The sequence below is a fragment of the Boleophthalmus pectinirostris genome, unplaced genomic scaffold (genome assembly GCF_026225935.1).
Source record: "Boleophthalmus pectinirostris isolate CB_2022bp ecotype Guang Dong unplaced genomic scaffold, ASM2622593v1 HiC_scaffold_3, whole genome shotgun sequence".
Taxonomy (NCBI): Eukaryota; Metazoa; Chordata; class Actinopteri; order Gobiiformes; family Gobiidae; genus Boleophthalmus; species Boleophthalmus pectinirostris.
In genome coordinates this window covers 10,590,518-10,617,658 of record NW_026571299.1, presented here as the reverse complement: position 1 = coordinate 10,617,658, position 27,141 = coordinate 10,590,518, and the positions used below count along the sequence as shown (strand labels likewise).

Sequence of the window (27,141 nt, the reverse complement as noted above, 5' to 3'; positions counted from 1 at the left end):
TCCATTATGTTGTTTCTTTTTTATGTCTAAGCAGCCGAAATAGACTATCTCCTCTCTGATTTGTTAATCCACCTGTCAATCACGCCCTCTGAACTTAAGGAGACAGGACACAGCTCCAGATCTACTCGTCTTCGTAAAGTTCTGTCAAAGCGTGTGGTTCTGGCCGGTCAGGTAATGTAAACGCACTCACTGCTAGTGTTTTTAGAATCTACAGAGCCTCTGTAGTCGGTGTTACAGCTGCAAGGTGTAAGCAGTAGCAATCAGCTGTAATCTCGGCCTGGTTCCCGTCGCAACGGAGAGGAGTTTCAGCCGCAGTGCATGTGCAATTACATCACCATACTCCAAATCTGCCCCAAAAGCAAACAAGGCTGCATCAAGAGCCATACCATAAGACCTATAGCGAGGCCTGTCACGTTAACACATTTTGAAACGAAACGATAACATTGAAACCAAACCATAAAGCAGAATCATTCACACACACACAAAAAAAACTTTAACTGTACAATATCTGTCATTTTTCTGTTAGATGATGTTATTGTTTTGTCTGGAACATTTTACAGTATGGCATTAAATCTTTCTAAATTCATGGAGACCAAACCTGACCAAGTTACAGGTTAGATCTGTGGAGAGGCGACCCCGCTCACAGTCAGAATGCCTGTTTTTCTAGGTAATTTGGAGCTATGAAACCACCTGTAGTTGAATAAATGTAAGGTAGAGGATTAAACTAGGACTAAACCAGTTCTAAACCAGAACTAAAGCAGGTCTAAACCAGGACTAAACCAGGACTAAAACCAGTACTAAACCTGTGGAAAATTCCAGACAAAGCAATGACATATCCATAGAAACAAGCAGGTGACGGACCCCCAACGAAAAAGTTAGATAGTGCACCTTTAAATATTACTGAGTTCCAATAAATAAGCACTTCAGTAATGAGTTTATTATTTTAGTCCATAATTCAACCTTCTACAGCTCAAATTTGATCATATTTTGGCAAAAAATGACAAAAAAAATCTCCCACTAGTGTAAAGTAAACATGCCCGTGATAAATATTGACTAGGGATGTAACAATAACCGGAATATCGTGATATTGTATCGTCAAAAGTCTCACAATAATATCGTGGGCTGCCGCAATATATCAAATTACTAGTTCCTTTGCTTAAATGCATGGTTTTATAGTAGCAACAGCTAATACACATCAGGAACTACATATCCCATGATTCATTTCAGTGCAGACAACATGAAGAAATATGTTTTTAACTTGAATTCTTGGGATTATGACGGAAATAATTCACACCAAAATCTTGTCAAGGTATTTTAAAAGCAGAAACGTGCCCCAGAATTATGTATGCACTGAACGATAAATAGTAATTATCCCCACCAAAAAGTTACATAGTGTATCTTTAAGCCTTTTTTTGTGTGACCGCACTACAATTGAATGAAACCATGAGGGACCCTGTGATTCCCTGCACTATCTACTACCGGAGATCTTTGGTTAATTATAAAACGCACAGCCTCCTTCGAATCCTGTAGCATCAGCAGAGGCCTCTCAGAGCTAATCCGATCTGGACCTCTGTTACACTCCGCTGTATTTACACCGCGTGGTCCATTTAAGGTCAGGTCTCTGCTCTGCGCCTAAAACCGAACTATACTATATTAGTGTTGTCAAAATACTACAATTTCAAACGCAATTTCGATATTAAGAAACAGACTCAACACTTAATCTTGATTCTGATAGCACAGCAATAATAAAAAACACTTTATTTACACAATAGAATGTATTTTTCAACGTTAAAGGTGCATTGTGTATGTTTCACGGTATGAGATTAAACATTTTTATCTTCATGGAGACCAAACAAAACCAAGTTACACGTCACATCTGTGGAGAGGCGACCCCGCTCACAGTCACAATCCCTGTTTTTGTAGTTATTTTTGAGCTATTAAACCATCTGTAATTGACTAAATGTAAGGTAGAGCTGTTTAATGTCAGACTGTGGAACATTCCAGGCAGAGCAATAATATATCCATAGAAACAAGCAGTTGACGGACCCCCAACCAAAAAGTTACGTAGAGCACCTTTAAATAATTGTAATTTCTTTGGGCGTATACTAGTCTGTGCACTCTTATACTTGTTCTGATACAGCTCAATCTAAAGCTATTCAGGAAAGGTTCATTTCTGCCTGGTGAATGTGACTTTTTTTGTATTGATACTTGCTCAAATAACTATCTAGTTTCGATATTACTTTCAGTCTCAATTAGTATCTGATTTAAAAAAAAAAAAATAAAATGTCAATCCAACATTATAACAAGTCATGATTTTAAAGAAAATACACAAACCACAATGTAAGAAAGAAATATGAGTAAAAATATAGGTCATGATAGATTTATAAATGTAGATGCAGGGTGCCCGCAGTCATGGAAATCCTGGAACAGTCATGGAAATTAAAAATGTCATTTTTCAAACCATGGAAAAGTCACGGAATTTTGTAAATTCAATGAACATTTTGCAAAAGTCATGGAATTTTAGTATCTCTTTTACACAACTACAGCGTTGAGTTGTTAAGTTTTCATTAGGCTATTATGATTATTTCCGAACGTCTGCACCTTTAGTTTAAAAGAGACGACAATAAATGCACTGACAGTATTTTGAATGTTAAAAAGACTATAATACCAAACCATAAGGTGAGTGGAAAGGTTTAATATTTCATATTTAGCCCTAAATATATGCTGAATTCTACACATGTAGGGTGCTGTAAAGTCATGGAAAATTCACATTAGGTCATGAAAAAGTCATGGAAAAGTTTTGAAATTTTGACAGTGAAAAAGAGTGGGAACCCTGTAGATGTCTAACTAGTTAGGTACAGACTTAAATACAAAAGATACACAGTTAGTATTTGTATCTTGTCAGCCTGAGAGCTATAAAGCAGCAGTGGCTCAGTGGTAGAGCAATCACCCACAAACCCAAAGTTTGGTGGTTCAAATATGCACCCTGTAGTAGAGCACAGTATCAATGTGAACAACAGAAGGCATCGCTCACAAAAATGAAATGAGGAAGAGATAAGTCATGGAAAATGCAAAAAATATATTGCTATTTGTGAGCTGTGTGTCTGATTTCACTTCTTCACTGCTTTCTTAAAAACATGAAAAACAGAAATAGTTCATTTTAAACGGTTTATAGTTGTCCAACATTATTCCTCACTTATCTTATGCATTCCAAGCACCCCAAAAATTCACTTAATATGCACTTTTCACAACTTTCATAATTTTCAATTTTCCCATCACAGTAAAGCTAACAAACAGTAGCATTCTAGCGCGCACTTCCTGATTATCAGACAATAACACACTGTCAAATTTTGACCTCAAGAGCTGCTTAAATACAATACAGCCATTCAACTCGAAAGCACACAAATTGTGCAAATCTATGTTTTTAATGAGAAAACAACATAATAAAAGAATTTTAAATGCCAGTCCATGTAATACAAATTTAAAGTCAAAACTAATTAGCAGCGTTTTACTCCTTGCACTGACTTTCTTTCACTTTAAGGACAATAAAAGTATGTACAACTGCGCAATAGTTCAATATTAGAACTAAAATAACTTTCTGTGGTCTGCAACATGCAAATAAACACCGGCAGCTGTGTCAACAACAATACGAAACCACCAAGGCATGGACGAAATGTAAAGCACACATTCCTCATCGCACACTTGTATTTCAAAGTTTTAATACAGCAATGGTTCTCAAAGTGGGGTCTGGGGGTCTTCAAAGAATTGTGATCATACTCATCATTACATAAATACCACAGTTTCTTAAATTACACAGTCCCAAACATATAACGCTTTTGATGGAAACAGCTACACCAGTTAAATAAAGACTATGAGAAACAAATCTTCATCCAAATTTTGTTATAAAAATGGTTTGAACTTCTGAGTTTTATTGCAATGTACATGAAGTGCTCCACTGCATTTTTTAAACTCCATACACCTTCACTGGAATCATTTGGATATTACTGAACTTAACTTCACAAGGTGGAACAGAGCATTTTCAGCTTTCATCCAAATGTGGTTATAAAAATGGTTTGAACTTCTGAATTTTATTGCAATGCTATTGTGTAGTAGCCTGATTCTTTAACCGGTTTCACTTCGTAGAAACCGTCTGACCTCGCAGCATTAGGATTTTTTCGCTTGATGTTAGGCGGGTACCTTTTTTGATTTAACCAATCACTGCTGTTTTGTCGTTACATATGTATGGCACCAAATCCTGTAGGAAGAAGGGCAATAACGTCTTTCCCCTTGATAAAATTCACCAAACATTCTTTTTGTTCTGGCTTTAAATCCTCGATCTCGGGAATCGTTGCCAACACAGAATGTATGTCTTTGTCTACATCCATCTCGACCACTTTGTTTACTGTTGTGCTGTCCCACAAAAGGGACCCAGTCATGGCTTCACAGCTCTTCACTGATTGGCCGGTGCACGGTCTACAACTTCCGGGGTTCTTCCAAACCATCTAGTGTATTTTGATTCCTGTCCTAGTCGCTGGAGAGAAATTGCGTAGGACCATATGGGTTTTTTTCATACTGATAAGGGTTCACTGGCTTTAAAATGTTCGAGAACCCCAGCAATATAGCTTAAAATATAATAAAATACGATAACTAAAAGAAGACAGACTTGCAAAAAGGAAATTAGCAACAGTAATAGTAGTGACTGTAGCCATAATAATTTTTGTGATGATAGTAGCCATGCAGTACTCGGAGTATGTGTCCTAGGAGTGAGGTTTGTGGCAATACAATGTTTCATCCTGTAGAGTCAAGGACATTTTGAAATTAAAAAGTATGCACAAGTTAAAGAGGAGGTACTTTACTTCCATGGGGTATTAATTTCAAAACATATTTAGACCATTATGTTAACTTTTATTGTTTTTAAAATGCTATATTCACCAAAAACAATGCATTAACATCTAAAACTATTTCTTCAGGCATGTTGTTAATAAAGGAACAACGTTATAACATGCTAGAAATTTTGCAGTGGGCGCGTACTGGGGTAAATGAGGCAATGAGTCTTGAATACAGGAGAATTATGGATTACTCAAATATGCATGAATCACACTAAACACAACTTGGAGTGGGTATTAAAAAAAAGAGGGAACAATTATTAACATTGCATGATAGTTCTCTTTGAATAAAGTCAAACATTCAGTCACTCCTGTGTTTTCTTTCTGGCTCAAGTGCTATGAGAGAATGTGCTGCTTTTTACATTTTTGCCCTAAATGGAACAGGACATCAGACAGTAGCTGAAGAAATAAGCTACATGAAGTTAGCCTGCGATCCAAAATACACACTTTTCTTTTTTACTTTATGAAGAGGTAAGTCTGGGCAGATGACTGTGATTGACAGGTGGATTAGCCAGTCAGGGATACACATAGTCCATCCGTATCAAAACAAACATTAAAAAAAAAAGAAAAAAAAGAAAAATCATACGGAACTGAAAAACACTACAGATTTCTTCAGAATCAATGAGCAAACCTAAACTCTTAATCTGAGGTAAGATAAATGTCATTGTGTTGGTAAATTACAGACCAATGAGCTCCTTCGTTTCACATGCATCTCTGAAATAAATGAATCTGAATGTTCGATTCGTGTTTGGTTCTGTCGAGAGCGACGAAAGGCGCGGGAACTAGACTGATATTTCTGTATAAAAAATGCAGATAGAGATCAGAGCGAGTTTGCCAGTACAATGAACAGTGCTATAAAGCTGGTGAGATAATGGGCTCCTACTATAAAATGCAAATTATAACAGAGTACAGGGTTCCCACTCTTTTTCTCTGACAAAATTTTAAACATTTTTCATGACTTTTTCATGACCTAAAGTGAATTTTCCATGCAGCCTACATGTGTAGAAATCATGATCATATTTTTAGGCCTAATTATGAAATGTTAACCCTTTACACTCACCTTATAGTTTGGTATTATAGTTTTTTAACATTCAAAAAACTGTCAGTGCATTTATTGTCGTCTCTTTTAAACAAAAGGCGCATGCTTTTGGAAATAATCATAATAGCCTAATGAAAACTTAACAGAACGCTGTAGTTGCATGAAAGATATACTAAAATTCCATTACTTTTCCAGGCCTGGAAAATGCCATTTTCAATTTCCATGAACTTTCTAGGATTTCCATGACAGTGGGAACCCTGAGAGCATAAGGACCTGTATACACGAGAATGCTTGCGGGTAAAAACGACATATTTTATCGCAAGTGCCTTTCGTTTAGACAGTGATGGCGTTTTTGGGGCTTGAACATGCAAAAACTTGAAACCACCCTCCAGAGTGGAAAAGTTGAATATGCTCCACTGTCTACACTGCCCAAGACGCAAAACTCTGGTCAGATCTCCTCACGTCTCGTATGTGTTTACGTCACATACATACAGTACACAGGAACCTAACATGCATACCCAATTGAATTCCACACACTTTTGCGTCACCGTATGTACACTTATTTCCTCCTGAAAACTCTCGTCTAAACGCGGAATAAAAAGTGAAGACATGACGCCACTTTTGCATCTTCTGTTCAGACCATCATCATATAACCCTAGTTTAATATTAGGATAACATTACTGCAATATTTCAATATATATTATGTATTGTGTTTGGATCACAGACTGTATAAAGAAATGGGTTTATGGAGTGTGATATCCCCCACAGCGTTCAGTTCATGTCAAATGAAGCTCATCGAGGCTGGTGGTTATAGGAGCAAATTTGGAGCCAGGTCCATATTAGGAATAGGAATTTATTTACATCAAAAACAGTAAAATAAAAACACCAGGATCATGTAGAGCAGGTTAATATGAACATTTTAAGACCAAAATGGCAAGACTCACAGCAGCAGTAACAGAGAGGGGTGACAACATTCCAATGGAAAATCAATTGGGAACAGAGTCAAAGGAGTCGGAAGCGCCCCCACATGCTCATTTTGTATTTTGGAACACGGCGGATAGCGGGTTCCCCATGTCCATTTATATAGTCTATGGTTTGGACTTAGTTCCTTTGATGCGGACATTTGTAAAACTTGAGTGAGTTGAGAAGACAGTTCATTTAGTGGGAGCCTGCAGTGAAAGCTAATGGTTACCTCAACAGGAAAACACTGCAGGTAACAGAGATTTAGCACTTGTAAACACATTTCTCTCTGCGATTAGATAAGAGCCTCTTTCTCCAAAATGCCCTTTCCTAAAAATAGTAAAAGAAAAACTAGTTCCTATACGGTCCAACTTGTGGCCACAGTGTACAAACAGGTAGTTAAAGGGCCCATATTACACTGTTTCCTGATCTGCGTTATAAAGTTGTTTCCTCGTCACAAACAGACCTGAAGTTGTGATTTGTTTCAGTCACACATTTAACATATTTGCATTTTTGGGCTTTTTGATGTGATGTGAAAAATAGGAAGTACAACATAGTACAACATACAACAAAACAGAAGTAACAACATTCTAACATGGGTTAAAACTCTAACTGTAAAAGAGTAAATTTTGTGTAATATAGGACCTTTAAAAATCAACAATAAATATATATATATATATATATATATATATATATATATATATATATATATATATATATATATATATATATATTTCGCCACAAACTGTCAAACACATCAGAGGCTAGATTTACACACACACTAAAAATCTGATCATTATCTGATTTCCAAGTTATCAGATTATAGAACTATCATGAAAACATTTATATCTGATGTGATGAGTTACATCTGGTGGGCGTAATCTGATTTCTTCATTATTGTTCAAACCTCTGCAGGTTTTCACAAGAGAAATTGTGCAAAAATGACAAAAATGTGCTTTGCCTTTCAAATACAACAGTTACTCTAAAACAATCACTGATTCAGTGACACGTTGATGACATTGATGTTAAATTTCCATTGTAAACAAGCAAAAAATGTAATAATTGATAATCTGATTATTCTAATAATCTGATGTTTACTGCTTTAAAGAACCTGGCGAGGTCCTGAGAGGCTTACACAGGTGTGAGGGGCAGGAGTCTGAAAGTAAGGAAGACCTTTTAAGATACTGTATCTATAATTATGTAAATCATGTAGACTGAAGACCATGTAGATCATGTAGAACATCTCTGATACAAGGCACTTGACTGATATTTATCCTGTTTAATGCTGCTGTATATAAACATAGTTATATTACTGTAGGCTAATGCTGCACTCTTACTTTTATTGTACATAATAATTTTTAAGTCTATTTTTTTTTTAAGCCTTTATCTATTATCTGTTTTATTGCATGTTACATTTCTTGAATTGCGCGTTGCAACTCTGTAATTTCCCCACTGTGGGACTAATAAAGGCATATCTTATCTTATCTTATCTTAAATATATATCTATAACCTATGTCGCTGTTTACTGTTCAGATATTGCTTTTTGATTATACAAATTTTGGGACGACAATTTTTCAGTTTAAAGTTAATTGGAAACACAGCAGATGGAGCCGGAAACGCCTCCATGCTCACTTCTTATTTGGCGGCTAGCAGGTTAGCTCCGTCTATTTGCAGATGGTCACCGGTGAATTTCCCCGAGTTCAGATGGTCGTTACTGACAGATGGATTAGCCACACACAATCAGAGACACACATGCTCCATCTGCATCAAAACAACGGAAAAACAACAAGAGATTTCTGAGGCAACACTAAACTCTGTTAATCTGAGTTGAGAGAAACTGGATTTTGTCCAAAGTGATATCTTATGAATGAGCTCATTTGTTTCACGTGTGTCACTGAAATAAACAAATCTGATTGGACGATCATGTTTGGTTCTGGTTTACTGGCCTAATATCTCTCTGTATATAAAAAAAAAATACAGAGAATGATATGTTCTGGAAATGCCCTTGCAAAAACAAAAAAGTCCCCATTTAATTTCATTTAAAACGGTCAGCTCTTAAATGAGATGCAGCTCGACTTTCCCAATTCCCCAAAGGAAATCAAAACGATGATGGGAATCTGGGCGATGAATGATATTTCTGAAGATAAATTATTTAGCGTGAAGTCAGTGAATGAACGGCCTACTATTCACCCCGAGCTCTGTTGACTTACAGCTTAAAGGGCCTGAACGCGCTTTCTTTCCCCATGTATCTGAACAAATCTTGCCATTACAGATGTATTGTAAGCAGCTCTGAGGTCAAAATTAGTCATCTGTGTGCTGCATCTAATTATAAAGCGTTGTATTGTCCAAGAACAAGGTGTGCGGTTAGTATGCTAGTTGTTGTCAGAATTACTGTGATGGCGATACTCCGCTCAAGCCTCTAAAGGTTTTGAAAAGTGCTTATAAACTCATCATGGTGAATAATTAGGATGTTTGGAATGCATAAAGTAAGTTAGGAATAAGCTTGAGCCATTCCAACTTATTAAAATTATCAAGTTTTTAAGACAAAAGCTGTAAGAAGGTAGTCAGGCTGGTGCCACCGAGTGCCACCGCTCAATTTAATTTCTCTTCAGCGACGAGGTCAGGAATCAGAATACTCTAGACGGTTTGCAAGAACCCTGGAAGTTGTAGACCGCACACCAGCCAATCAGCAAAGAGATGTGAAGCCATGACTTCAAACTCAAGCGTCTGTCTGGGTCCCTTTTGTGGAACAGCATGACAGTAAACAAAGTGGTCAAGATGGATGTAGATGAAGCCATACAGTACATTCTGTGTTGGCAACGATTCCCGAGATCGAGGATTTAAAGCTGGAACAAAGAGAATGTTTGGTGAATTGTATCAAGGGGAAAGACATTATTGCCCTTCTTCCTACGGCGGGGCTCTCCAGCCTTTTGCCTCTAATGAGCTACCTTCACAAAACGAAAATGCCGGAGAACTATTCCTTTTTGGAGCTGCAAGAAATTGAGTCGATATAAGAGGACAAGCCTTAGATGGTACAGTTACAGCCTATAAAACATACAACCATTATCCATTTAATTGTGCACCAAGTTCAAAATAACACATATACACCGGCAATTAATCGAATTTGGGTTATTCAGGACAATACGTATAATTCAGAAACCTCTTGGCGAGCTACTTGTAAAGGGGTGAAGAGCTACTGGTAGCTCCCGACCAACAGGTTCAAGACTCCTGCCCTGCGGGATTTGACCCATTACATATGTCACGACCAAATAGCAGCGATTGGTTAAATAAAAACCATAACCGTGTTCAACCTTGTGATGAAATGTGGTAATACGGGAAATGCTCCACTGGGTTCTATATACCTTCACAAGAATCATCTGGATAATTTCAGCCCTGGAATTGCCAACATCACAAGGAACAGAGCATTTTGAGTTTTGGAGATGTAGACAGACTAATAATGCAGGATTACGCAAACGTATGGATGAAACAAAACAACTCCAGGTGTGTTTTTGAGGAGGTAACAGCATTATGAAACGGCTTAAAGCTCAACAAGAGCGCATGTCGTGTACTATAGAACCTTCAAAAAGGACAAGTCAAAAGCTGAGTGTTCAATTTTCTTTTTTCACTTTTTGTCGACATTTTGATTTCACAATTTTGACACATATAAGAAACTGTCGAGGAAGAAAAACTCCCTCCTGCGCGAAAGGAGGTGAAGTCATTTGATTTATGTTCATAGAATAATTGCTTCATTTATGTCAGAACATTTTGTCTTATCCTAAATCTGCGTTATATATTATTAATGTGGATGTGAGCTTTTCCTTTAGATGTATTAAAAATGCACTATGGAACATCTCTGGTTAACAGTCTGCCAGCTGCTTGTTTCCATGGAGATGTTACTGCTTTACCTGGAAAGCTCCACAGAACAGCATTATTTAGTTATTAGATATTGATAGAAAATAATAATAATTTAAAAAACAGCACTGTTACTATAAATTGGTTGTCTCTACTCAGATCTGACCTGTAACTTGGCCTGGTGACGATAAATAAGTTTAATAACGTACTGTGCCAAAATATGTAAATTTTGTGATACTAAATTTGGTAATACAGTACCATTATTGTGAGCTGCTGTATGAATATATCGATAAGAGTACTTTTTTAGGAATGTAACAATAACCCAAATATCGTGATATTGTATCGTCAAAAGTCTCACAATAATATCGTGAACTGTCACAATATATCAAATCACAAGTTTCTTTGCTTAAATGCATGATTTTATAGTAGTAGCAGCTTATCAACACTGGAAACTACATATCCCATGATTCATTTCAGCGCAGACAACATGAAGAAATATGTTTTTTATTTTATTTATTTATTATTTATTTTATTTATTTATTGTTATTTTTTTATCTTCATGATTATTTATGTTTTGATTTGTTTTTATTATGATTTTAATGTATTTCTTATTCTGTAAAGCACTTTGAATTACTTTGTGTACGAATTGTGCTATACAAATAAACTTGCCTTGCCTTGCCTTGAATTCTTGGGATTATAATGGAAATAATTCACACCAAAATCTTCCAAATTCAATAAAGTGCCCCATCTACAATTATATTAGCCTCTTCAAAATATTGCAATAAATATCGTACCGTGAGATTTGGATACTGTTACATCTCTACTTTTTTTTGGTATCTTTTAGTAATTTTTTTGTGACAGTGGTACAGTTGTGTTGCTTATTTAGCGGAAGGAAACTTGTTTATGCAATACACTTGACATCCTCTGTTTTGATTACCAAAAAGATGCATTTCATATTAACTTTGCACAAGTAGTGGCTTTAACAAAGAAATACTGTGTTTGGTTCCTAAAAAGCAGCAATACATCACAGAATTATCGCATTTATTGCCAAATTGTGATAATATCATATTGTGAGAGATGTATCGAGTATTGCATTGAACTGTGAGAGACCTTGTGTCTAGTTTCCCATTAATACAAGAGGCTATGGTGGCCCACCATAGTCTAAAAACAACTTGGACTATATTGTTTTAACAAAATTTGGCTTTGTTGCTTTTTGTATTATCATAAAAGAGACTACAGTGGTCAAAAATGATTGTTTAAAAGGTCTCATCTTATGCAAAAAAACGACTCTTGTGAGCTTTAAGCCACGTTATAATCCGCAAAAACATACTTGGAGTGGTGTTTTATTTCGCTCACACGTTTGAGTAATCCTTTGTTATTAGTCTGTCTACATCTCCAAAGGTCAAAATGCTCTGTTTCGCCTTGTGGTGTCACGAAGCGGTAGTTTTCAAGTTAACAGCTAAGCAATTCTAAGGCTGAAGTCATCCAAATGATTCTAGTGAAGGCGTATGGAGTTTAAAAACATAGTGGAGCACTTTCTGTATTACTCCATGAAATCATAAGGTGGAAAAGAGTGTTTTTTGTTTGGGAGAAGAAGGGTTTGTGCGTGTTAAACATGTGTGAATGAAACAAAACACAACTGCTGGTATGTTTGTGAAGAGAAAACAACATTATAACATCGATCAGAAAACAGCGTAATATGGACCAAGTCGTATTTATACTTCACAAATTGAAATCTTAACCAGGTTTATGAGGAACACTGTAGTTTGAAGTAAAACAGAGTCTTGGATGAGTTCGTAGTAAACTCAATATAATAATTTGATGAAAATTATCTAAATCGGCCTAAAATATTGTCAAAAAAAAAAGGACTGGCAAAGCTAATCCGCCATCATTTGCTCAACAGACAAAAGTTACGCATTTCCAGTGTCATTTGTTTGTTATTCCTGATTTGTCTGAGTCATAGAACCTCTAAAAGCTCATGACATGTTTGAGAGGCTGCGTGCAGATCAGTCAATGCTCAAACAGAGCTACAGCACGGCATTCATAACATACTCTATACAACTGTACAACAACTCACCCTTATGTAACAGATAACCCTATGTCATGTCAATCATTATTTAATCTTTGCACTGTTTCTCCTCACGACCTCTTGTATATAGCCAAGAGATATTCACTTGTATTACTATATATATATATTTTTTTTTTCTACTTGTACACGTAGGTCTGCTTGCTTATTGAAAAAATCATTATCACGATTATTTTGGTCAATATTGAAATCACAATTATTCAAATGATTATTTTTTAGTTACGCAATGCATTTATTCCGCATTTCACTCTAGAGAAAAACACTTTGTTATTGATAATTTACGCAAAACTTTTAAAATAAAAAATAAAATAGGCTACAAATATGTACCTTAGAGCAGTTTTGCGATGTATAAAACAAAACATAATATGAATAAAATATACTTTGAACATGAACAAACAAATGTATTCAAAATGAACTATATATCCAGCTGTTCTACAATCTCTATATTTAAAAAAAAATTAATTAAATATCCCAAAATACACTTTGTTAAGCTTTAAATTGTTTCAACTCGATTATGTGAGTTTGGAGATAATTTGACACCCAAATCGAAATCCTGATCAAAATTCAATTGATTGCACAGCTTTATGTACATGTGTATTTATAGAATTATGCCTTATTTGACACTGGTCTCCTGCTATTTTTGCAACTTAATTTAAATGTATGATTACCATTTATATTTTTGATCTTTGTTATTATAATATTTGTGATGTGTGAGCTCCTGTGTCCAAATAATTTCCCTTATAGATCAATAAAGCCCAAGTCTAAATTCAATTACAACTATATGATAATCGATTAGCTGTGATTAACCGATTAAATTGTCGCAGCCCTGAAAATATCATTTTCTAATTAAGAGTATGAAGTGGTAAAAGGTAATCAACTCAAATATGTGATAATAATAATACGATTCTGTGCCTCTGTGTGGTCTTAGCCTTGAGTCTGAACATTCTCTCATGTGATTCTTGTAATATTGATTGGCCTACTTCATCGTTTCACTTTCATAATGAGCCTTGATTCGATAATGGCCAATCTACCTCAATCACAATTGCTTCCTAATATTAGCAGGATATGTAAATTAGATGTTTTATGGCAACTTCCCCAGTTTAAGCACTGTAATAATTACACACATATGGTCAAAATATTGGAAATCAGACACTCATTGAAATTCAAACTAGAATCGAAACTAGATACTCATTGGAGCAGGTATCGATACTGAAAAATGTCACATTCACAGGTAGGGTTGCTTGATTATGGAAAACATCATGATCACGATTATTTTGGTCAATATTGAAAGCATGATTATACGATTATATAACTATTTTTTGTTACACAAAACATTTATTCAACATTTCTCTTTCAAAAAACATATTGAAAATAAATATAGGCTACAAACATGTACCTTAAAGCAGTTTAGCGAAGTATAAAACATAACATGAATAAAATATATTTTGAACATGAAATAAAGGCAAAGAAAAACATAAATGTATCCAAACTGAACGATATATCCAGCTGTTCTACAATCTCTATATTTAATAAATAAAATAAATATACTTATATCTATAAAAAATATCCCTAAATAAACTTTCTTAAGCTTTAATCGTTTCAACTCGATTATATATGAGTTTGGAGATCGTGTGACAGACAAATCGAAATCGCAATCAAAATTCAACTAATTGCACAGCGTTATACGTAGGACAGAAAGAAGAATGATGTTGAGCTGTGTCAGAACAAGTATAAGAGCACATATGGACCACTATGGAACCTACCCGGATGACTAATGGATTACACAAACCTAAGACCACAAGGTAATATAAAAGAAAGTACTACAATTTAAGAGAGGTGTAACAATATCCAAGTCTCACGATAGAATATAGTCACAGTATGAACTTCGCGGTATGATATTTATTGCAATATCGTGGGAAAGCTCACGATATGGTGGGGAGGCTCACAGTTAGGGATGTAACAATATCCAAATCCCTTGGTACGATATTTTCATGATTTACATCTCACAGTACGATATTTATTGCGATATTTTGTGGAGGCTTACAAAACTGTTAATATGCCTTGACAAGACTTAGTCCAAGCTATGACTTAAAAGTGCTTAGAACTGTTTTTTCTTCATGTAGTCTGCACTGAAATGGAGCAAAGGATCATGGTCTATGTAGTTCCCTTTGTCTTTTTTTTTCGCTATTGCTGCACCATAACTCTTAATTTAAGCAAAGAGACTTGTAATTCGATATGTTGTGATGGTCCATGATATTATTGTGAGAACTTTGACGATACAATATTATGATATTTTGGTTATTGTTACATCCCTAACATCTAAATAAAATAAATTAACTTTCTAAAGCTTTAATCGTTTCAACTCGATTATATGAGCTTGGAGATTATGCGACACACAAATCAAAATCGCGATCAAAATTCAATTAACTGCACTGCCTTATTCACAGGATAGAAATGAACCTAGTACACTATGAAGTATAGTATGAAGTAATGAAGACTAGTATACGGCCAGGGACCACTATGGAACCTATCTGGACCACTGAGACATTACACAAATATAACACCACGTGGTAAAATAAAAGAAAGTACTATAATTTAATGTTAAAAATCACATTCTATAGTCTAAAGAAAGTGTTTTTTATCATCATCGTGGTATTGGAATTTGTATTGAGTGTCAAGTATCAAGTATTTTCCTCATCAATAGCCCATTAAAATCAAAATTTGACAACACTACATACATACTATATTAGGCCTAAAATGGGCAGTAAGCTAAATGTTGCTATTAAAGTACCGTAGCTAGTTTAGCGGTTACGTTCACTACAAAACAACAGCTGACACAGAATCAGCACAACAAACTTGACTCTAAAAAGCCCTTTACTAAAAATAGAGAAACACAAACTTTATAGTTCTGCTAAAGTTACAACCACTTCCACTTGTGGTCATTCAGCATGAAAAACATGGTTGCCCTTCCACAGATCTGACCCTTGGCATTAACTCCTTGTTTCCATGGAGATAGAGTTTACTGCCATGCTGCGGCACATTCCAGGCAAAGCAATGACATCTCTGTGGGGATGAGCGTGTGGCGAACCCCTTACCAGAAACACATTGTACTTTTAATGAAACAAATGCACCAAAGCCTACATATAGATTACAATATACACGCTATGCATTTAAATGGCCCATATTACGCTATTTTCTGAGCTATATTATGTTAAAATGTTGTTGTTTTTCTGATCTATATAAAGTTATAAAGTTGTTTTCTCATCAAAAACAAAGCTGGAGTTGTGTTTTGTTCTATTCATACAAGTTTAACACACAAACCCTGCATATTTAGGCTGAGTTCTTCTCTCAAATTGAAAACACTCTGCTCCACCTTGTGATTTCATGTGGTTATACAGGAAGTCCTCCACTGTGTTTTTAAATACACCCCCATACACCTTCTCTAGAATCATTTGGATAATTTCAGCCCTGGAACTGCCAATCTGTACAGAAAGCAAAAGCTAAAATCCAATCCAATCCAACTTTATTTGTATAGCACATTTTGCAAACAAAACAGTTTCCAAAGTGCTTCACATAGCAATGCAACATTTTACTTAAAAAAAAAAATAATAATAATAATAAAAAAAATCAGCAGAATTATGGAATTATGTTTAATAAAGACACTAACAGAAAAATAAATAAAATAATTATAATAAAATCAATGAACAAAAATAATAAAATCAATACATAAAAGCAGTACTAAAAAATAAAATAGATAAAAACAATAAATAAATAAATAAATAAAAGACACAGCTGTAGATGAGAACTTGAAAACTACACACTCACAAGTTGGAATGGAGAATTTTGAGCTTTGGCGATGTAGACAGACAAATAATAAATGAAACAAAACACAACTTCAGGTATGTTTTAGAGGAGGCAACAACATTATAACATATTGAAAAGTCAATTTTGCATAGTAAAGGACATTTAAAGCTTGTTATCTATTACTACACAGCAAATATATGTCTATGGTATGAAAGAGGGGGTGGTATGGAATGAAATGCCTAAGCTCTGAATCCAACAGGTGCTGCAGCAAAGCCAAAAAAAAAAAAAAAACATGTAGCACTATGATGTTATAACTAAAACTTTGGAACATTACTTTTTAAATATAGCTTGTGTGCAGGTTTCTACACAGGTACAAACCTAGTACAGTGACATCATTGTTTTGAAATGATGCAAGGGGAGAAAGTTGACACACAAACGCATGGGCCTATCTGTAGTTTGCTTTTCCATCTACGTTTAATATGCTTTAGCTATACAGTTATTTTTCTATTTTACCGTATTTTCCACACTATAGGGAGCACTCATAAGCCTCCATCCCCATCAAAAAACGACTGCGCATCCCACAATCCAGAGCGCCCTATACACGAATCCACTCGGGTGTCCCAGCACGACTTCAGTAAACTACAAAGCCGCACCACCCGCAGCGCACGCAAACACACACAGAGCAGACAGCGACCGCGCAGCGAAAAACACCCACAGCCACACTCATCACTGCACGCAGACAAGGAACGGAACAGAGGAACGAACCGAAAAAGTGAGACTTCTAGACACAACTGAACAACTGAGTCACTGCGAACACGCCGACAATCGAGCGGTCCCAGACAGCACCCTCCATACACGCCACAACTGAACAAAGCCCAGAGTCACCGTGAATGCGCCAAACAAAGTCCCATTGACCCATCTAACTGTTGTGTTTCGTTTGATGCGCCTTATAGTCCGGTGCGGTTTATATGTGAAAAAAGTTAGAAAATAGACCATTCAACAACAGTGCGCCTTATAATCCAGAGCGCCCAATAGTGCGGAAAATACAGTATTTTGAGTTATACATATACACTTATATAATTATGCCTTATTTGACACCTGTCTCTTGTTGTCTTTTGCTACTTATTTACAATGTATTATTACAGTTATATTTTTTTTGTCTTTATTATACTATACTGTAATGAGTGAGCTACTGTATCCAAATCCAAATCCACTTTATTTCTATAGCACATTTTACAAACAAAGCAGTTTCCAAAGTGCCATACAGATATCATAAAATGAAGACAACAAAAAGGTAAATTGCTAATATTTGGTCACACCAGTCCTAAAACAATAAAACTAGTAAAACCAAATAAAAGCAAGACCATAAAATCATAAAATAGCAGCAAATAAGTAAAATAAATAAAAGACACAGAGGACTGGAGGGGCTGATTGGACGTGGGGAGGCAGAGAGTTCCAGAGTTTGGGGCCAACCACAGAGAATTTATTATTACCATTTATATTTTTTACTGTTTGTTATTATATTATACTGATAAAGTGATGAGTGGAGCTACTGTGTCCAAATAATTTTCCGTTGTGGATTACAGTGTTCCCGCTCTTTTTCTCTGACAAAATTTTAAAACTTTACCATGATTTTTTCATGATCTTAAGTGAATTTTCCATGACTTTATGGCGTGTAGAACTGATCATACTTTTAGGACCAAATATGAAATGTTAGCCCTTTCCACTCACCGTATGGTTTGGTATTATACTTTTTTAAAATTCAAAATACTGTCAGTGCATTTATTGTCGTCTATTTTAAACAAAAGGCGCAGACGTTCGGAAATGATCATACAGAATGCTGTAGTTGAATGAAAGAGATACTAAAATTCCATGACGTTTTCAAGCCTAAAAAATTACAGTTTCCATGACTTTTCCAGGAATTCCATGACCGTGGGAACCCTTGGATTAATAAAGTTTGTCTAAATCTAATTACTAATTCACATAGGCTTCTGTATATGTGTATCTGGAATTTCACACATGCTAGTCAGGTTATCTTGGCGTTTTTATTGTAGTTTTCACGTTATCTGTATATATAAGTAACTGTTTCTTCAGGTTTTGTTGACTTTCATGTCAAAGTCTAATTATTAATTCACACAGGCTTCTGTATCTGAAATTTAGTACTAACTAATCAGGTTATTTTGGAGTTTTTATTGTAGTTTTCACATGTTATCTGTATATACGTATAAGTAACTTTCTTCTGTTTTTGTTGACTTTTACGCCTAAGTCTAATTATTAATTCACATAGGCTTCTGTATATGTGTATCTGGAATTTAGTACTAGATAGTCAGGTTATCTAGGAGTTTTTAATTGTAGTTTTCACGGTAACTGTTTCTTCAGGTTTTGTTGACTTTTATGTCAAAGTCTAATTATTAATTCACGTAGTATTAAATTTCAGATACAGAAGCCTAACTAATCAGGTTATTTTGGAGTTTTTGTTGTAGTTTTCACGTTATGTGTATAAATATATGTATTTGAACGACTGAGGGATTCTTCTCACATAAATGTATATATACTGTTTTTTCTTTTTTTGTTTACTTTTACATGAAGCACTTTGGTCAACTGAAGTTGTCTTAAATGTACTATATTAATAAACTTAAACTCAGTTGAATTGAATTAGTTTTGGACTGTTTCAAGCAGTCTGACAATCTTTTTTCTGTGAAGTTACACGCCCTACTGAGTAAAAAATAAATATGATACAGTGATGAAACGTGTAATGTTAAGTTGTTTATTCACGTTTGCTGCAAATAGGCTGTGTCCTCATAGAGCAGCTTTTGTCTCTGACCCTTGAAGCACTGCACCTGGCCAGGTACGAGCCAAAGAGCCAGTCTTCCACCTCCACCATCCACCCTGGCTTTTCTTTGTGCATTTTAAAAACCTTGCTATTTATTTAGGACTTAATTACCTCCTGGAGAAGCTAACACGCTAACAGCCTAGCTCACACCTCTTCTCTTTGACGTTTCACCTCATAATGATTGCTAGCAGGCGCAGGGGCTAACCACAGCTAGCTCCCCCGATGTACGAGCCCTCCACCGGATTGCTCTTTAAAACAAAAAGCGCATATATTCGGAAATAATCATAATAGCCTAATGAAAACTTAACAGAATGCTGTAGAGGCGTGAAAGAGATACTAAAATTTCATGACTTTTTCTGGCCTGGAAAATGACAATTGCAATTTCCAGGAATTTTCCAGGAATTCCATGACCGTGGGAACCCTTGGATTAATAAAGTTTGTCTAAGACTAATTATTAATTCACATAAGCTTCTGTATACATGTATCTGGAATTTTGGATGAGCTAGTCAGGTTATCTTGGCGTTTTTATTGTAGTTTTCATGTTATCTGCATATATAAGTAACTGTTTCTTCAGGTTTTGTTGACTTTTAAGTCAAAGTCTAATTATTAATTCACACAGGCTTCTGTATCTGAAATTTAGTGCTAACTAATCAGGTTATTATGGAGTTTTTGTTGTAGTTTCCACATGTTATCTGTATTTACGTATTAGTAACTGTTTCTTCTGTTTTTGTTGACTTTTACGCCTAAGTCTAATTATTAATTTACACAAGATTCTGTATACATGTATCTGGAATTTAGTACTAGCTTGTCAGGTTATTTTGGAGTTTTTATTGTAGTTTTCACATTATCTCTATATATGTATACAACTGCTTCTTCAGTTTTTGTTGACTTTCATGCCTAAGTCTAATTATTAATTCACACAGGCTTCTGTATCTGAAATTTAGTACTAACTAATCAGGTTATTATGGAGTTTTTGTTGTAGTTTCCACATGTTATCTGTATTTACGTAGAAGTAACTGTTTCTTCAGTTTTTGCTGACTTTTACGTGAAGCACTTTGGTCAACTGAAGTTGTCTTAAATGTACTATATTAATAAACTTAAACTCAATTGAACTGAATTAGTTTTGGACTATTTCAAGCAGTCTGACAACCTTTTTTAAAAATGCATCGTCTTTTCTGTGAAGTTACACGCCCTACTGAGTAAAAAATAAATATGATACAGTGATGAAACGTGTAATGTTAAGTTGTTTATTCACGTTTGCTGCAAATAGGCTGTGCCCTCATAGAGCAGCTTTTGTCTCTGACCCTTGAAGCACTGCACCTGGCCAGGTACGAGCCAAAGAGCCAGTCTTCCACCTCCACCGTCCACCCCGGCTTTCCTTTGTGCATTTTAAAAACCCTGCTATTTATTTAGGACTTAATTACCTCCTGGAGAAGCTAACACGCTAACAGCCTAGCTCACACCTCTTCTCTTTGACGTTTCGCCTCATAATGATTGCTAGCAGACGCAGGGGCTAACCACAGCTAGCTCCCCCGATGTACGAGCCCTCCGCCGGATTGCTACAAGTTGGGAGAGCTAGCTTAAAACCAAGTTACCGGCGAGCCCAGAGGAAGACCGAGGCGGGCAAGAAAACCCCAAAACACACACTCCACAAAGCGGCGGAGAAAACGAGACATTGTGTCCTACTTCACGTTAGCCCTGCCCGCGCTAGCTTCTGCCGCTCGCCTGCGCTAGCGTTGTAATGTCACTGCATCGCTGTTGTGTTGAATGCACTGGGAAAAACAGCGGAGTCCTTACACGTGTGGACAGCGGCTAAAAACTCCTCTCCGAGCCGTCTACCCCGCCGCCAAAAACCCTCCCTCCCCCGGCGGACCGCTCACCTGCTTCGGACACCGGCCAGACATCCCCCCCGGTAAGCCCGAGAAACGCTGGCGCTTTTTATTTCCAAGGACACCAAATCGCCATGACAGTTTTAGAAAAATGCATAAAAAATTAGCGAGCGAGCAGAGGTGGGAGGGGAGAGCGAGCGGAGAGGGATGGGGAGAGCGGAGACGGCGGAGGGAGGAGGGACGGAGGACAGAGCAGCCGTGGAAGTCCGTGCAAAGGCTTTTTTTTTTTTTTTTTTTTTTTAATCCACGCGTCCGAGTCCTGCACCGTCCGTGGCTGCACATCATCTCCGCAAACATATTCAACGCTCAAACTTAAAATGGCCTCTGTCGGCAGCAGCCCTAAACACAAACATTTTTTTTTTTTTTTCATTTGGTGGAAGTTTAGTTCAGTCAGCGCAGCAGCAGCAGCGGCGGCGGCGGCTACAGCGAGCGGCACCAGAGCGCTTTTAACCGGGGGAGATGCAAGAAAACTGCGCGGTACGAGAGTCAGCGTAGTGTCAGGTGTGGGGAAGTTACCTGTAGTGACGATTTGTCAAAGAAAAGTAACAAACAAAAAGCGGTGAGCAAACTCTGAACTAAACATAACTCAGATAATCACTTTTGGGCACCGTGGGCACGTGGTTTACGCAGTACAAACAGTGTTGGGAAGGTGACTTTTACAATGTATTCCCCTACAGATTACAGATTACATACCCCAAAATGTAGTTTGTAACGTAATCCATTAAATTACTTAAAGTGAGTAACGTAATCTGAATACTTTGGATTACTTGATTTGCTGTAGAGAAGCAAAGACGAGGAAATCATAACGTAAGATGTTTTGTCTGCTAAAAGAAAATAAAAAGCCCAGATTTTACTTAACTGTATTAAAAATATTATTAATAGAAGAGGAGGAGACACGTCCACGCAGCATGATTTAGTCCTGTTAAATCCTGATTTAGTCCTGGTTTAGTCCTGATTTAGACCTGGTTTTTAGTCATGGTTTAGATCTGGTTTAAACCTGGTTTTAGATCTGGTTTAGACCTGGTTTTAGTCCTGGTTTAGATCTGGTTTAGACCTGGTTTTGATCTAGTTCCAACCTGGTTTAATTTCCAGCAATGAGTGGAATTACCGCAAAAAAAAGAAAAAAAAAAAAGAAGAGGGGGTATAGCCGAAAATGGGAAAACAGGAAAATACCACCATGTAATCCATTTATTTCAACCAAGTAACTGTAATCCAATTACCACTCACTGAAACAGTAACTGTAACTGAATAGTTACTCATAATTTATACTCTGATTATGGAACTCCGTTACATGTAATCTGTTGCTCCCCAACACTGAGTACAAATCAATGTCCATGACCAGAGCTGAGTTTCCCAAGATTTATTTCCAGTTTTAGCAAGCAACAAGGGATACATTTTGAAGGCCTACTCCTGCTGCCTCTCCTCTCGACTGGTAAAAAACCATAGGCCCACCCAGGTGCACTCTGGTCTATGTGTCCTACCTCCTTTATCCCCTAGGTGACCCAGATTAAACCAAAAACAAAAAGGTGCAAACATAAATAATACCAATTTAGACTAAGAAATTAGCAAACATAATATTAACATAGCAAAAATATATTATGCAAATTAACAAAACTAAATTAATTAAACAAAAATAATAAACAAATTTTCAGAATCAACAAAATAAGAAAATAGCTCCTACATTACCTTCGAGCATTAAAAGCCCTATAAAATTGTTTCTTGTGAGCTTTCAGTCATGTTAGAATGGTGTTACCTCCTCAAAAACCAAACCTGAAGTTGCGTTTTTGTGTCATTCACACATGTTTGAGTAAGTCTGGATTATTATCTCAACATGCTCTGTTCCACCTTGTGATGTCATAAAGCTGTAGTTTTCAAGTTCACAACAACGTTTTTCTCTTTTGTACAGCAGAGATTGGCAATTCCAGGGCTGAAATCATCCCAAAGGATTCTGGTGAAGGTGTGTGGAGCTTAAAACTGTTCCTACGGTCATGGAAATCCTGGAAAAGTCGTGGAATTTTAGTATCTCTTTCACACAACTACAGCGTTCCGTTAAGTTATCATTAGGTCTACAATCTTTAGACACAGAGCATTAAGAACCCCTTTAAAAGCGTGTATGCATAGTCTACTAAAAAAGACAGGCTAGTCCAGTGTTTCCCAAATTTTTTTTCTGGGAATCTATATTCTAAAAGTCACAAACCTTTGCGATAAAGTCAATAAACATTATTCGTAAATCACAAAATAAAGGTGGATTTGACCATAAATGAACATTAATGAGGATATTTTATTGTTGACTGAGTGATTGTGTCTTTCTGAACAATTAGTATTACTCAAGTTTTAAACAATGAAAAACAATCATTGAATCAGCAATAAAAGGATCCATAAATCGCCTATCTGGACATTAAATGTAGCCCTTTTTTTTTTCTTTTCTTTTCAACATTCAATTGAACCAGCAACAATGGAACAAAATAGTCAATAAAAAATTACAAAAAGATTAGAAATTATACAAAACATGTCTTAACGTTCCAACATTTCTAATGAGATAGGTGGGCCTGTCTGCGTTTTTGTAGCACATTCCAATCCAGGGTGCAGGAGGAGAACACAACAGCAGATCAGTGTCAGAACTGTATATTTCAGACCTACATGTAGATCGTGACAAGGCGACCCAAAAAACATCTTTTGCGACCCGTCTGAGGCTCGCGACCCAGTCTTTGGGAAACAAAGGGCTAGTCTATCCATTTCGTGTAAGAGAAGAGGATGCTGCATAGTCTCTTTGTTCTTCACTCAAACACTCCGTTCCACCTTGTGATGTCACGTGGCAATACAGGAAATGCTCCACTGTGTTTTTAAACTCCATACACCTTCACTAGAATCATTTGGATCGTTTCAGCCCTGGGATTGTCTCTACTCTTGATCTCTTCTGAACAAAAGTTAAAAAGTAGTTAACTTGAAAACACAAGTCCAGGTCTGTTTTTGAGGAGGTAACAACATTATAACATGATTTAAAGCTCACAGATGTCAATTTTGTGTAATACAGGATCTTTAAGCAATAAATAACATATAACCTAGTAATTCTGATGTTTTTCCTTTATTTTAAGTTGTGTTTTTCCTTTATTTTAAGTTGTATGATACTGTCACAATATGCATTTCACAGTACAATACTTATTTTGGAAATGATACAAAAATTGAGAAAACGGTACCTTTTGTGCTATATTACTGTCTTAGTCTGAAGAATTAAAGTAGAAAAGTTCAATTATTTCTTTATACTGTCTGCACTGAAATGGAGCAAAGGATCATGGTCTATGTAGTTCACTCAGTTTTGGTTTTTTTTTTAGCTGCAGCTACAACAAAATAATGAATTACTCAAAGAAGTTTACAATTCGATACATTGCGATGGCCCAGGATATTATTGTGAGACTTTTGACGAATAATATCACAATATTTCTGTTATTGTTACATCCCTACGACTAACTGAAGATGCTTTATTCTTTATTTTGGATGCCTATTACTTATTACCACAGCTATAATATTCCTCCTGGGGTCCACATAAACAGACAAGTACAAAAAAAATGAAAGAAAAGGGTGGCATAACGCATAAACTAGACCTACATGGGAAAAGTCCAAAATTTACAGGCTACATAACATCAGCCAATTGTCAAAAAGAAGCTATAAGTCCTTTTCAAAATCTTCCAAATTGTGTCTTTGACAAAACTTCATAATATGTATTGTATTAGCGTTTACTAGGCTATAAATTAAAATGATATGAGCGATATGACAGAGAAAATCTCAATACTGGTCAATCAAAATTTGTGTTTCGGTTTTATTTTTACTTTTCAAAAACAAATCGAAATAGCAAAGGCTTTAATATACATTTTTACTGATGCCATTTACCCCATTTCTTCCTCTAAAATCTGCAATCTGCCCTAGTCCACATATAAAAAAACCAAAAACAGCAGGCATTAAAATGTAAGCAATACACACAATAGACTATTTAAGGCCTATAACCGTTTTGTCAGTGTTTTACCTGTCAACCTAAGCTATCTATTAGGCCAACATGATGAATGAAGTGCAGCCAAACCTTTGATAATCATCTCATGTAGATCTACTCATAATTTTATTGAAGATAAACATAAATACAAATAAAAACACTAACTGAACCACGCCAAACCAAGATTTTAATACAATAAAGTTATCGTATTAAAGGTCCTATATTCCATAAATGTGACTCTTGTGAGCTTTAAGCCATGTTATAATGTCGTTACCTCCTCAAAAACAGACCTGGAGTTGTGTTTAGTTTCATTCACACATGCTTGAGTAATCACTTTATTATTAGTCTTCATCTCCAAAGATCGAAATTCTCTGTTTCACTTGTAATGTCATGTTGTGGTAATTTCAGTTAATAGCTACCTTTTGCTAGCCTGATTCATCAGCCAGTTTCACTTCGTGGAAACCATCTGATCTCGCAGCATTAGGATTAGTTCGCTCAAGGCAGTTTCGTTCATTCGAGGTAGGTGGTTACTTTTTTTATTTAATCAATCACTGCTATTTGGTCATGATGAATGTAATGCGGCAAATCCCGTAGGAAGAAGGGCAATAACGTTTTTCCCCTTGATAAAATTCACCAAACATTCTCTTTGTTCCGGCTTTAAATCCTCGATCTCGGGAAATGTTGCCAACACAGAATGTATGTCTTCTTCTACATCCATCTCGACCGCTTTATTTACTGTTGTGATGTACCACAAAAGGGACTCAGACAGGCGCTTGAGTTTGACGTCATGGCTTCACAGCTCTTCGCCGATTGGCCGGTGCACGGTCTACAACTTCCGGGGGTTTTCTGAACTGTCTAGTGCATTCCGATTCCTCACCTAGTCACTGGAGAGAAATGAAATTGAGCGGAGGCACTAGGTTGCGCCAGCCTGGCTAGACCTTTTGCTCAATAGAGATGGGCAATTCCAGGGCTGAAACTCTCCAAATCATTTTAATGAAAGTGTTTGGAGTTTAAAAACACAGTGGAACACTTTTTTGCTTTACTACATGACAACATAAGAGAGAAGAACTCTGCCTAAATATGTAGGTTTGTGTGTTAAACATGTGTGAATGAAACAAAACACAACTCCAGGTATGTTTTTTATGAGTAAACAACACTATAACAGAGAAAGAAAGAAAATAGCATAATATTGGCGCTTTAAAGCATTTTGTGACTGTCTAAATATAAATGCAGCTACAGTGTTTGAATATGGTACAGGCCTTGTGTGTTTAACCGTAGTAAAATAACTCACAGAAGGTATATGGAGTTTAAAAAACACAGTGGAACACTTATTGTATTACTACATGACAACACAAGAGAGAAGATCTCAGCCTAAATATGCAGGTTTGTGCATTAAACATGTGTGAATGAAACAGAACACAACTCCAAGTATGTTTTTGATGAAGAAACAACAAAAATAAAGAAAATAGCATAATATTGGCCCTTTAAAGCATTTTGTGATAAATATAAATATAAACGCAGCTAAAATGTTTGAATAGTGACCAGGCCTTTCTGCGTATAACCTCACTAAACCAACTCACAGAAGGTGTTTGGAGTTTAAAAACACAGTGGAGCACACACAAGAGAGGAAAAACTCAGCCTAAATACGCAGGGTTTGTGTGTTAAACATGTGTGAATGAAACAAAACACAACCCCGGGTCTGTTTTTGATGAGGAAACAACACTATTAACAGAGAAATAAAGAAAATATTGGCTCTTTAAAGCATTTTGCAGCTAAAATCTCTGAATACGGTCCAGGTCTTTTGCGT

General features: G+C 36.2%; 1 protein-coding gene across 1 annotated transcript in view; it reads right to left on the bottom strand.

The window, feature by feature from the left end:
- chd6 (chromodomain helicase DNA binding protein 6) overlaps positions 1–21,774 on the bottom strand; it is a 230,408-nt gene extending 208,634 nt beyond the window's left edge. The window contains 1 exon segment of the mRNA XM_055160839.1: positions 21,341–21,774. The gene's annotated coding sequence lies outside the window, so the exon portion shown is untranslated.
- Between the last annotated feature and the right edge of the window lie 5,367 nt (positions 21,775–27,141).